Source organism: Leptinotarsa decemlineata, unplaced genomic scaffold, assembly GCF_025532065.1.
Source record: "Leptinotarsa decemlineata unplaced genomic scaffold, Ldec_3_MD MMD2_tig00026328_RagTag_RagTag, whole genome shotgun sequence".
Classification (NCBI taxonomy): Eukaryota; Metazoa; Arthropoda; class Insecta; order Coleoptera; family Chrysomelidae; genus Leptinotarsa; species Leptinotarsa decemlineata.
This window is the reverse complement of record NW_027412688.1, coordinates 16,673,469-16,685,819: the sequence shown is the minus strand read 5'-3', so window position 1 is coordinate 16,685,819 and position 12,351 is coordinate 16,673,469. Positions and strand designations below refer to the sequence as shown.

The 12,351-nt window shown below is 34.6% G+C and overlaps 1 long non-coding RNA gene across 1 annotated transcript; it reads right to left on the bottom strand.

Moving 5' to 3' along the window:
* Nucleotides 1-9,165: 9,165 nt before the first annotated feature.
* On the bottom strand, nt 9,166-10,427 carry LOC141485531 (uncharacterized). Its single transcript, XR_012467270.1, has 3 exons — nt 10,090-10,427; nt 9,822-9,964; nt 9,166-9,655 (listed from the first exon to the last, which is right to left on the bottom strand). It is a non-coding gene; the product is annotated as an uncharacterized lncRNA (long non-coding RNA).
* Nucleotides 10,428-12,351: the final 1,924 nt, after the last annotated feature.

Below are 12,351 nucleotides of genomic sequence, written 5' to 3'. Positions count from 1 at the left end.
TCAGAAGTCAAATCTTGTGCAAGCTAAGGATTACCAAGGATCTTAACTGTTAACGTGTGATTCCTATCACGGGTTGGACGATATCATGTGAAAATCGGTCGATTGAGAGAGTGAACAAAGCAACCACGTCGAACCGCTCGGCTACCGACTTACATTGTATATACAAAATATCAGTTATATGATGATATTCCTAAGATAAGTGCAGTAACAGCATTTATAACAAAATTCATAGAAAAAGCAATTTGTAATGATACAATTACAAAAATAAGTAATGTATATATATAGTGCCTGTCACATATAGCTTCCATTAGAAATTTAAGATGAAGAAGTGAAGTTAAAACAAAAACTCTGGAAATTCTTGCAGACTAATATCGTAAAATATCATTCACCCAACTAACTGCGCTATCAATTCCTAAGCTACGAACTAACCTAACCCAACTTTACGACGCGCATCGAGAGACAGTGTTTTGTTCTGGTGTAGCAAAAGTATTTTATTCAGATTCATCTGACAGCAGGGTTTTCAATTCCATCAATCGTATTAAAGCTTAGCTGAGGAATTTCACATCTCCTATTTTGTTTCAACATTTTTCTGAAAAATATGACTTTTTTATAATTTAGTTGACAATAATCAGCTCTTTAGTAATTATAATTCTTACATAAAAGTATTAGCGTTCTCCGGATTCGTGAGGGTAGCAGATCATATATACCCACTTTTTCTGCTGTAGTTTTGTTGTAGTATTCGATTTTAACCAAAAATAATGATTTTTTATGAAATTCACTCAAACAAAAGTATGCTCAAAACTATCAATTTGAATTTGAGTATGGTGAGTGCGTATATACTTGGAGACAACGCAAAACAGAAATGTGACCTCAACTCTCAAAGCGATTCACTGTGTGAAGAACCAACGCAATTGCAACTTTTCTTCATCACCGCTCAAATTTATTTTGCGTGCGAAAGTTTCAATTGTGCGATAACTCCTGAAATGTCCATTTGAAATGAAAGGTTTAAAGTGCACATATAATGTTCATGAAATACTATAGGTAATTGATGTACTGAAGAGTTGTTTTGGTGACTCAGTTTCATATTTTGATGAAACAAAATATGAAACTGAGAGAGAACTGGTGGAGAGAGAGAACTGGTGGAGAGAAAGTAAAAGGTAAGGTGAGTCAAAACTATTTCAATTCAACCCGACGTTTCTGTTTTCTATTAGGTAAACCATAACCATGGGTGCTTCACTGTAAACTCTTTTTTTTAGACGTAAAAAAAAACGTCTATAATGCTTTTCTTCTAATGCAAATACCATGCATTATGTAAACATAACGTAACCTGAATCATATTTGTGTGTTAATGAGTACATATAAATTATAATCAAAATTCTGTATGTTGTAAAAAGCGTCACATTAACGCCATTAAAAATATGCATGAAAAACTGACCCATGTTATTCATACCGTCACTTAAGTCACTCCCCATTTTTGCATTCATATCATACGTAACCTCAAAAATGAAATCCATTACGCCTTAAATCTAGATCCTGTCAAGAAGCGAACGCTAGACGACCAAAACCACATACCTTTAAATCGATGAATACGAAAAATTCGTGTCTTTTGGAGACTGAAAAATATCGTGTACTCAACCAAAAATTGAGAACTTTGATACATACTCAGAAATGCCCATGTATTAAAATACTAACACTAGTACACTATAGTGCTGTAACGCTAGAGCTAGCCGTTGGGATTATTCTTTCAACAATAGCCTTTTTATAAGAAATAGATAGATTGATGTAACCCTCAGCTAATGCTGTAGACTTCCATTCCCCGTGCTCTTTATATCCGTTATATTTGCTCCTGATTCTGCTAGAAAAGGAGCAGAAGACCTTCTGAAACAGTGACTTATACAGGGTCCTGCAACAGTGGCGCGGTGTTCCATATCTCTATATAGGAAGCAGATAGGAATCTAATTTTCTATAATATTACCTATTGCTCGAGCTCGACAAAATAAAAATATTGGCGGTCACACAGGGTGTTCGATTTTTTCTGGGCGGATCCCAACTGTGTCTTTTTAAATGGCAACCTATATTTTTTATCGCTTTTTCGGTTTCTTCATAGAAAATAAAATAAACTTTATGTATATCTGCACTTCGAAAATATTGACGGTTTTCGAGATATCTAGCATGACAGGTTTTTTTTTCCAATATTCGTCACTCAGAATATTTGAAATTATAAAGTGGTGCCAAGTCCAGTTGAAATTTTTTTTTGGTCGAATATTCTACATTGGTAACTCTCTCAAACGATATATCTGAAATCGACCTGTGATATACAGGGTATGAAAAACCGCTTGCCAAATATTGTAAATGAAAATTTGCAAAATCTTCCTTATATTAAATGGAACACCCTGTATATTATTGATCCATAAGAAGCGCCAACGAAACCTCTACAAATTTCATTAAGTATTCCCTATGGCTAAGTTCAATAGTTTTTCTTAAATGAGCATTTCTTTCGAAAAATGGTCATTTTTTCAAAGCGAAATCCATTTGACGACTGATAAGAATATACAAAAAATACCCTTTCCTTAAAATATCGCCCATTCCTAAAATTACCTGTTGCTAGATAAACAAGTTGCGAATTACACCACAAAATGGACGTTCTTGAATAGTTAAAATAATTTCAAAAATCTCGGAATTTGTGCCATATTCTTTCGGTCTAAAACAACCTTTCAGCGAATGAAATATTTATTGGAAATCAAGTAGTCTGGCAAATGACAGAACAAAATATTTGGCTGCAAATGAATATTGAAATTTTTAGTCAATCGTGAAGTTGAACTGTCGGTATAATTTCATCAGAATGTTGTTATCAAAAAGTGATTTGATTGATATGATTTTCATATTAGGTGAATCAGACAGGAATTGTTTATTGGCAAGTAGAATTTATTCTCAACGGTATCCAGATAGAAGGCATCCAGATGGAAGATCTTTCCGAAAGGTCTTGGGACGATTCGTTGAAACTGGATCTATTAATTATTCCAAACATGAGCGCATCAAGCCACCTACTAATGAAGATAATGAATTGCAAGTTCTTCTTGCTGTTGAAGAAGATCCTAGTAGGAGTCAACGACAAATTGGGGAAATAGTGGATATAAGTGAGAGATCAGTGCAACGAGTATTGAAGAAACATCGCTTGCATCCATACCACGTTCAGTTACATCAAGAACTACTGTATGCTGATTTCGAGAAAAGAGTGAGATTTTGCAATTGGGCCATGAACAAAATTCGTCGAAACGAATATTTTTTCAATAATATTTTATGGTCGGATGAATCGACATTCCATAAAAATGGATTTGTAAATCGACATAATTACCATTATTATGCGACAGAAAATCCTCACTTATTGAGACAGGTGGATTATCAACATAGGTGGTCGATAAATGTCTGGGGAGGCATCATTGGAGAATATGTAATTGGTCCATACTTTTTTGAGGGACATATGAATGGTGCAATGTATCTCAATTTCTTACGAAATGATTTACCAGGTTTGTTAGATGATATTCCTCTTGACCTCCGCAATAGAATGTGGTTACAACATGATGGTGCACCTGCTCACTATTCGGCAGAAGTGAGAGATCATCTAAAAGAAGTATTTCCCAATAAATGGATAGGACGGAATGGGCCTGTACGGTGGCCCGCTAGATCACCAGATTTGACGAAACTAGATTTTTTCTTATGGGGATACATAAAAAATATGGTTTACGTTGAGCCAGCAACTTCTCCCGAAAATATGCGACTTAGAATAACGAATGCTTTTCGCAGCATTACACCAGCTGTCTTGCGCAGGGTAGAACAGTCTTTCAAACATAGACTTCAGCTCTGCATTCAAGAAAATGGAAGACATGTTGAACATATTTTATAAAAGTTTCATTATCAACCTTAATTAAACTCTCCCTTTTGTAGTTTTGTAATTTGCCAGTTGACAAATTTGAATATCTAGAACTCAAGCTCTGAATGAATATAATAACATGAAAAAACTAGTTATTTATAATGTTTCTTTCTTTTAACGTGTTTGGTTTGATATTGCACGATTTATGAGTGAAATTCTGCATCCAATGAAAAAATAATTTTCCATTTAGCAAAAAGTGATAGGTACATACATTTATTTCGTTAAAAAATATTTGTTTGGACACCTTCTAATGTACAATATTGAAACAAGATATCTTTCGTATATTTTTATCAGTCGTCAAATGGATTTCGCTTTGAAAAAATGACCATTTTTCGAAAGAAATGCTCATTTAAGAAAAACTGTTGAACTTAGCCATAGGGAATACTTAATGAAATTTGTAGAGGTTTCGTTGGCGCTTCTTATGGATCAATAATATACAGGGTGTTCCATTTAATATAAGGAAGATTTTGCAAATTTTCATTTACAATATTTGGCAAGCGGTTTTTCATACCCTGTATATCACAGGTCGATTTCAGATATATCGTTTGAGAGAGTTACCAATGTAGAATATTCGACCAAAAAAAATTTCAACTGGACTTGGCACCACTTTATAATTTCAAATATTCTGAGTGACGAATATTGGAAAAAAAAACCTGTCATGCTAGATATCTCGAAAACCGTCAATATTTTCGGAGTGCAGATATACATAAAGTTTATTTTATTTTCTATGAAGAAACCGAAAAAGCGATTAAAAATATAGGTTGCCATTTAAAAAGACACAGTTGGGATCCGCCCAGAAAAAATCGAACACCCTGTGTGACCGCCAATATTTTTATTTTGTCGAGCTCGAGCAATAAGGTAATATTATAGAAAATTAGATTCCTATCTGCTTCCTATATAGAGATATGGAACACCGCGCCACTGTTGCAGGACCCTGTATATTCTTTTGGTTGCGGGAGGTTCAGACACTCAGCAATGGTAGAGGGCATTTTCCCAAACGTATTTATACCAAGTGTGTTGGCATTGCATTTATAATTTGAGTATTTCAGAAAAAAAAATCAGAAGAAAGTAATGCAACGTATTCATTAAAATAGTCAGTGTTTTTTCCAATGATGCAAAAAGAACTACCTACTTTCGTTTTTGTATTCGGAATTTGAACAATAAATAATTTATCCATTAATTTTATGTCTTTTATTAATAAATGGTCTTCATGCCGGTATTCTCCACATACTCCAAAATAGTAACAACTTTTATCATCAAATATTTTTCATTAATTGAATAGCACTGGCTGATACTTGATGAAAATTGATATTATAAAACTAATCAATACAGTTCATTGTATGATTTTCACTATTGAGGGGGTCGCGGTTTTTGAAAAAACCTCAAGCATGCTTGAGTAAATTTCAGTTCATGCGTGAGAAAGCTATTGTATAGCAAAACACGTGTCGCGGTTTTCGTAAAACCCTTTCTAGTGAAATTCATAAAATGAACTGTATTGATTATTTTTTCAAATATTTTATATCTGGCGCCTCATTTATAAACTGCTAGGCTTGTTCAAACGTAAGAGTTTTTGGTTTTTAGGCCTATAACTTTTCATTTTTCCGCTTTAAGAATGCTATTACCTTGAAATATTGGCTTGGATTAACACCATTTTTAACGAGCGCACTCGACTTTATCATTTGAAAACTTGCTCCACAAAGTTGACGAGTTCCATATTTTTGATTTCACTTTTAGATAGGCTAAGAAGACGGCTTTGCTGAAATTTTCTTCGATGTTTTGTCTACATCAGCTAAGAAAATTAGAATATGTGATGTTGTATTGCTGAGTCTATTTTTTTATAACAAATCAATTGAAGCTTTTTTTGCAGCCTCTTCAATATCGTCAGGAACACACAGTTCCTCACTATTGTTCTTCATTATGCAAGACATCAAACAACAGCAAGAACTTTGAATGTGACTATTAAATAAAACACGTGAGCTGTAAACAATACTGTTTGTTTGTAACCAGGTGATTCGGCGTCACCTGACACGGCCACTTCACAGCAAATGCGATAACAGAAAAATAGTTATCTGATAATTTTATTATGAAAACAGGACAGTTGTACAAAAAACTTCTGATGATATTTGTGTTACAACAAGTACGTTTTATTTTGTTCGTGAAATTGCCCAATTCGCTACGCTCGTTTCGCAAACTTTTTCACTACCAAAATTGAACTTTACTTTCAACACTCATATCATGAATAGCTATTATATTGTCAATTATGTAGTGATTTTTTGTATCACATATACCTAAAACATCAATAAAATATCAAATACTTCGGTATTTCATATCTATAGAAAACAAAGACTCAATTATATTTCATTAATTGTATAACAACTGTAATATTGTTAATTAACCTGAAACACTTCCGGTAAATATATGAAAGACAAAAAGCGAAATATAATTTCATCACGGCTCAGCTTGATGAGCAACCAGATGGGAATTTTCGAAGAGATGTAAGTATTTAAATAGATTCAATTTAAACCGGTTCGTTTTTGTTTCCACTTATTTGATTTGAGACAAATCATGCGGGTAACTATAACTGCATTCTTTCCGAATGATTTCGGTTTGGGACAGAATACAAATTCGACGATGGCATGTGGTTGCATATTTAGAGAAAAAATAATTGTTTATTTGATGGAGCAGAAAGTCGACAGCGAAATAGGTTAATACATAATTGAAGAGTTCATTGCTGCAATTTTTCAATTAACAGAACGACTAGTGAACCAAATTTATAAAAAAAATGGCTATTCGATCTGTGGCACCTAACAGGAAAACAGTACTAACTTTTCATGAAACAGACTGAAGACAATTCGAAAATTTTAATAAAAGTTCAAAAATAGTAATTTTCGTAACAGGTTGCACGTGATGTTCGCGTCTCCAATCAGGCGGATGTCTCTTTTCTGAATGGAATCCAGCAACTCCAGGGTATGTTTTGGGGAAGAGTTTCGTACATGAGAATAATACTCCAAAGAAGATCTGATCTGAGCTTTATAAAGCATCAAAAGTTGCTGAGGTGTGTACAGTTTTCTGGTTCGGAACAGTGTTCCAAGCTTTTGAGAAACAGCCTTTGCAATTCCAGCGACATGATTGTGCCAAGACATATTGGTGTCCATTTTAACCTCCGACAAATTTATCGAAGCAGAAAGGGGAATAGGTCACATGCATATTTTTTTCTAATTGTTCTAATCGATTATATAATGCATACAAATACTGGAAACATGAGATAGATCCCAAAAACATGAATAATTAGTCAGAAAAAAATTTATAAAATTGTATACTTACCAAATATTGACAATTCAAACGGTCGACCATTTGGCGGGAATATGTGAATTCAAAGTACATGTCAACAAAGCGATCCAAAACATAGTTGATTCTATATTGAATTACTTGATAATTTCAATAAATTAAAGATGGAAAATAGTGGAAAATCAGTTCCAAAGTGCAACAATACAACGAAAACTGCTCCTCAAAAAGTATTTTTTCTTGTACCGAGGAATGCAAACATTCGATTAAAGTGGTGTAAAGCTATAAAAAGGGTCGAATTTAAAAACCCGAAACTGTCTGCAACGAGCTGCTCATACTGTTGTGGAGATCACTTTAATATAAGTATTTTTATATTAACATAGGTATATTTATATTTAGTGTCTAAAACACTAATGAACTTATTTACTTCTGGAATATAAAACATTTCTGACTACTGTTATTCTTCATTTTTAAGTAGAAAAGGATACAGAGAACTTCATTCAGTACCAAATAATGAATAAACAACAAGGGGTACCTGTTACATTACGTCTACGTAAAGGTATTGTGCCCCACAAATTTCAGTGTCAGAAAGTAGATAGGCCAAAACCTGTGAGAGAGGCTGCTCTCAAAAGACAAAGACTTAGGTTGCTTCAAGAGACTCTATCAGAAGCTGCTCCCAGAGAAGTTATGGAAGAAACTAATTTATGTGTAGGCCCTGTGGATACAGCAGATAAAATAATCACCAGAGAAATAAATTATTATGAAGCTGGTCCTGGTTCATCTTCACACGACGTTTTTTCAACAAAAAAATAAAAGCCTTGCTTAGACAAAGCCGTTCAAGTTAACCTTGTTGGTCCTAAGACAAAAAATGTAGCATTATCACCGTTTCTAGTACCAGGTTAAAACACATCAACTTCACCTACTAAAACCGCCCAGTTTGCCGGTATGAAAAGGAAGTTATTCCCAGATAAAAAACCAACAGACGATTTATCTATTACATCGCAATCTTCATCAATCTCTAGTGATTATGAACAAGAAACTACTTCTTCCGAAGCGAGTTGGTCTCAAGATAACAAGGACAAACAATTCCAAAATGTAATGCGTAGTGCAACATTGACCACTGTGGAAAAAGAGCCTAAAATGATGTTAGGACTGCCTAAAGACAGTTACCATTTGATAAAACTATTGAGTGATAATATCCCAGTTCCCACTATTGACATTTTAATAACCTTGAAGAAAATAAATTTAAATGAATCATTTGACATATTAGCTATACAATTCGGCTATACACAGAGCACTATAAGTAGAATATTTTCGAAAACAGTAATTGTTCTAGCATAAAAAATGAGGGAGTTAATTGTGTGGCCTAAATCATTTGACATAGTTGAAAATTTACCTATCGCTTTTAGAGCACGGTATTCTAAAGTTGTTTCAATTATAGATTGCTTAGAAATATAAATTGAAAAACCGTTCAATGCAATCCACCAGTCTCTGTCATGCTCACAATATAAGAAATGTAATACTCTGAAATACCTCATTTATTGTACTCCAAATGGGTTAGTCAATTTTATTTCAGAAGGATATAGTGGAAGGGCTTCTGACATCATTATAGTAGAAAATTGTGGTTATTTAGAATGTTTACCTCCAAATAGAGCTGTTATGGCAGACAGAGGCTTCAAAGACTTGTCTCATTTGATAGAAAATAAAAAATGTATCCTTATTCGGCCTCTTTCAGTGCTCAAGTCTACAACAAGTACAAAACATGAGGCGAAGTAGTCCAAAAGAATAGCAGCATTAAGAATTCATATAGAGCGTGTAATAAACAGGTTGAGAGAATTTCATATGTTGTTGCCTCATGCATGTGTACATCACAGCTTAGTTCCGATAGTAGATGAAGTAATAGTAATAGCATGTGGCATTATCAATATGCAAACCGTTTTAATAAAGAAATAAATAGAGTTTTCGAATGTTTTATTTTCATTCATATTGGTGTGGCACACTCAGAAGGTACCTTATTTTCAATGTACAAACTCCAAATAGAATGAATATAGGTTACAAGTAACTTGGCTAACTGACAATTAAAATTTCAACTTGCTCCTCATACTATGATTTATTTGATATTTTTACATATAATAGGAAAAATAGCATTATTCCAGAAGAGCATGCTTTTTTCCAAAATATTTGCACAATAGTTCTCATCATAATTTACAATATAAATGTCTACTTTCTTTGATATTTCAAAATCATGATGTGCAACACAGAAAAGCCCTTTTTTCATTTGAAAAATACATCTGCATTTGGACCTGAGCCATATATTTTGAGGATATAACATCTTTTGAAACATATCTACTCATGGCTTTCTTTCTTCGATACTAGTAGAGGGAGGGTCTTCACTACGCCTGTGCAGCCAAGCTATAAAAGCTTGCATGCTTACATCCACTTGAAAATCAAATATATATATATAATAATTATATTTTCTGGATGAAACATGATCACATTTTGAAATCAGACTCTTATTTTTATGAAACAAAATGTGTAAGTTGCAACTTGTGTTAATACTCATTCGTGCCCTCTAAATAATACTTTACCAATCAATTATATGTACCTAAATGTGCTGCGCAATCTTCACATTCTGCAGAGACAATTCTCTATTCAGCTTCATCACATACTGCTGTTACGGAGTAACACCTCTGTTTCACATTATGTTCGGGAGTAATACGAGCATTCACTACACATATGTTTGCTTCCCTACAAATTTTTCACTAGATTATTTGAGGTTATGTACAATTTCTCAATGTTAGTAAGCAAATAACTAGAAAACTGAACGAAACGCTGAAATTAAAGACACTCATACACAATAATTATTCAAGTACCTTGCAGCTTTGACGCCTCTAATCTCAGCTGAAGTGAAATCGGGATGCGAAAAAACTTGTCATCATGAAGACATCTATTCTCGGCAAATTGTCAGATTGTGCCATGACAAATCCGGCTTCAGTCATTGTATTTATTTTCTGGAACGTTCACAGTAATGATAAAATGATAATAGCCAAATAACTGCTTGCAAAACTCTAATTAGACGGACAAACAATGATAGAATAGTACAGAACAGCATGTAAATAAATGTTGTTGACATGGACTTTGACGTCATCCTAAGATCCTACCAATCCCGTTGCGTTTTACCTAATTTGAATCTGTCTCGTAAATTATACGTTTTCAATTATGAACTATTTAAAATTTATAAAGTATATAGTCATGTGAAGCCATTTACATTGATCTGGTATCAAAATAGATTGAGAAAAAAATTAAAATGAGCTATTCTATATTACATGCATATGACCTTTTGTCTGACCTGACATTATTGTATCTGATTCGGAGACATTTATCTTCTTGAAGAAAACCGATGCCTGGGTTTTTGTGGCATTGAATTAAACCTGATTACTTTTACCCCAATTCGAAATCACTTCTAGAACCTCCTGCCGGTGCCGGTGTCCTGGAATCCAAATGGAATGACGAGGGAGACAAGTGTGCTGTTGTCAGCAAAGCAATATATTGTATTCGTGGTTTATTCCAATGAGTCGTTGATAAATAATAAAAAGAGAGTTGGATATAATATGTATCTCGGGGGAACACCAGCGTTGATGGTGAAAATATTCGAGAGATATCCATCGATGGTCACGTGCAGGGAACGTTGTTTCAGGAAGCTGAAGAGCCATACACAAAAACGATCCGATAAGCCATAGCATCGAAGTTTGGCCAGCATACCCTCATGCCACACACGGTCAAAGGCCTTAGAAATATCGAACGTAACAGCTCTTTATTCTTCATGTTTCTCGATTTCGTTATTCCAGATATGGGTGACATACGACAGAAGGTCGCCTGTTGACCTTTGTTTCTGAAAGCCATATTGATGATCGCTCAAGATGTTGAAGTCTTCCAAATATTCGAGGATATGATGGTTTGAGACCTTCTTCATGATTTTTGATATCACTGATAGCAAATCGACTGGTCTATAGTTATTTGGAAGATTTTTCTTGACCTTTTTGTGGATAGGCTGAAAGCGAGCAATATTCCGACAAGAAGAAAAATCTCCTTTCTTGTAAGACTGGATGAAAAGTCTGCAAAATACTGATGCGAGTTTATTTGCGCACATTTTAAGTACGATGACGAGCACTTCATCAGGGCCAGACCCCTTGTTGATATTGAGTTGTTTTGAAATTCGCCTGACTAGACGCTGTCGAGAAGTAATTTCCGGAATTGTGAATTCTAGTGTGGGAATAGTGGGTGGTGCCTTTTCCAGAAAATCGACTGTGGAGTGGGACGCAAATTGTTCAGCTAGTGTAGGTTTGCTTTTTCTATGACTGTTGTTGCAATTGAACTATTCGCTTGTGTTAATGGTGGAATTGTGGATTTTGTAAATTTTTTATTTACAGCTTCAGCTACCGACCAGAAGGATCTAGACCCGTTGGGATTGGCAAGCAGTTTATCCCTAATTTTCTGATTGTGAAGTTCTTTGCTTTCATCTATCCTAGGTTTGCAGCTGTTGCGAGCATCAACAAACCTAGTTTGGTTTTCGGCACGGGGATTTTTGCGCCACCGCCAGTAGGGCAGATTTTTTGAGGCGACAGCTCGTTCGTAATTTTTGTTGAACCAAGGTTTGCCATTAGAAATTCGTTTCATTGAAAGAGAAATGTATGCATCCACGGATGATAGAATCACTTCCGTGACTTCAGAGGCACAAGTTGATGAATCCTTAGAGCTGAAACAAACATGTAGCGAGGGACAATTTCAGAAATGGTCTTGAGGATCTTCCCATTCAGATCTGTAATGCCAAATTTCACCCGGCTTAGATTGTTTCCTAACATTCACAACACTAGAAGGGGTTTGTGGTCGAAAGATCCCAATGGAGACCTTACGGTGACTGTGTTAATTTCTGGATTTGTTTTTAGGTATACATCCATTAAACTAGCATATTCTTTATCACGGTCAGGAATGAGTTGGTTTATTTATTATCTCAGTCAGTCCGCTGCGCATTACAGAAGTCTCAGTTTCGCGACCTTGTTTGTCGTTAATATTTGAAAATTTGAGCCATTCGATATTGTGGACATTGAAGTCACTGAATATGGAAATTCCGGCAC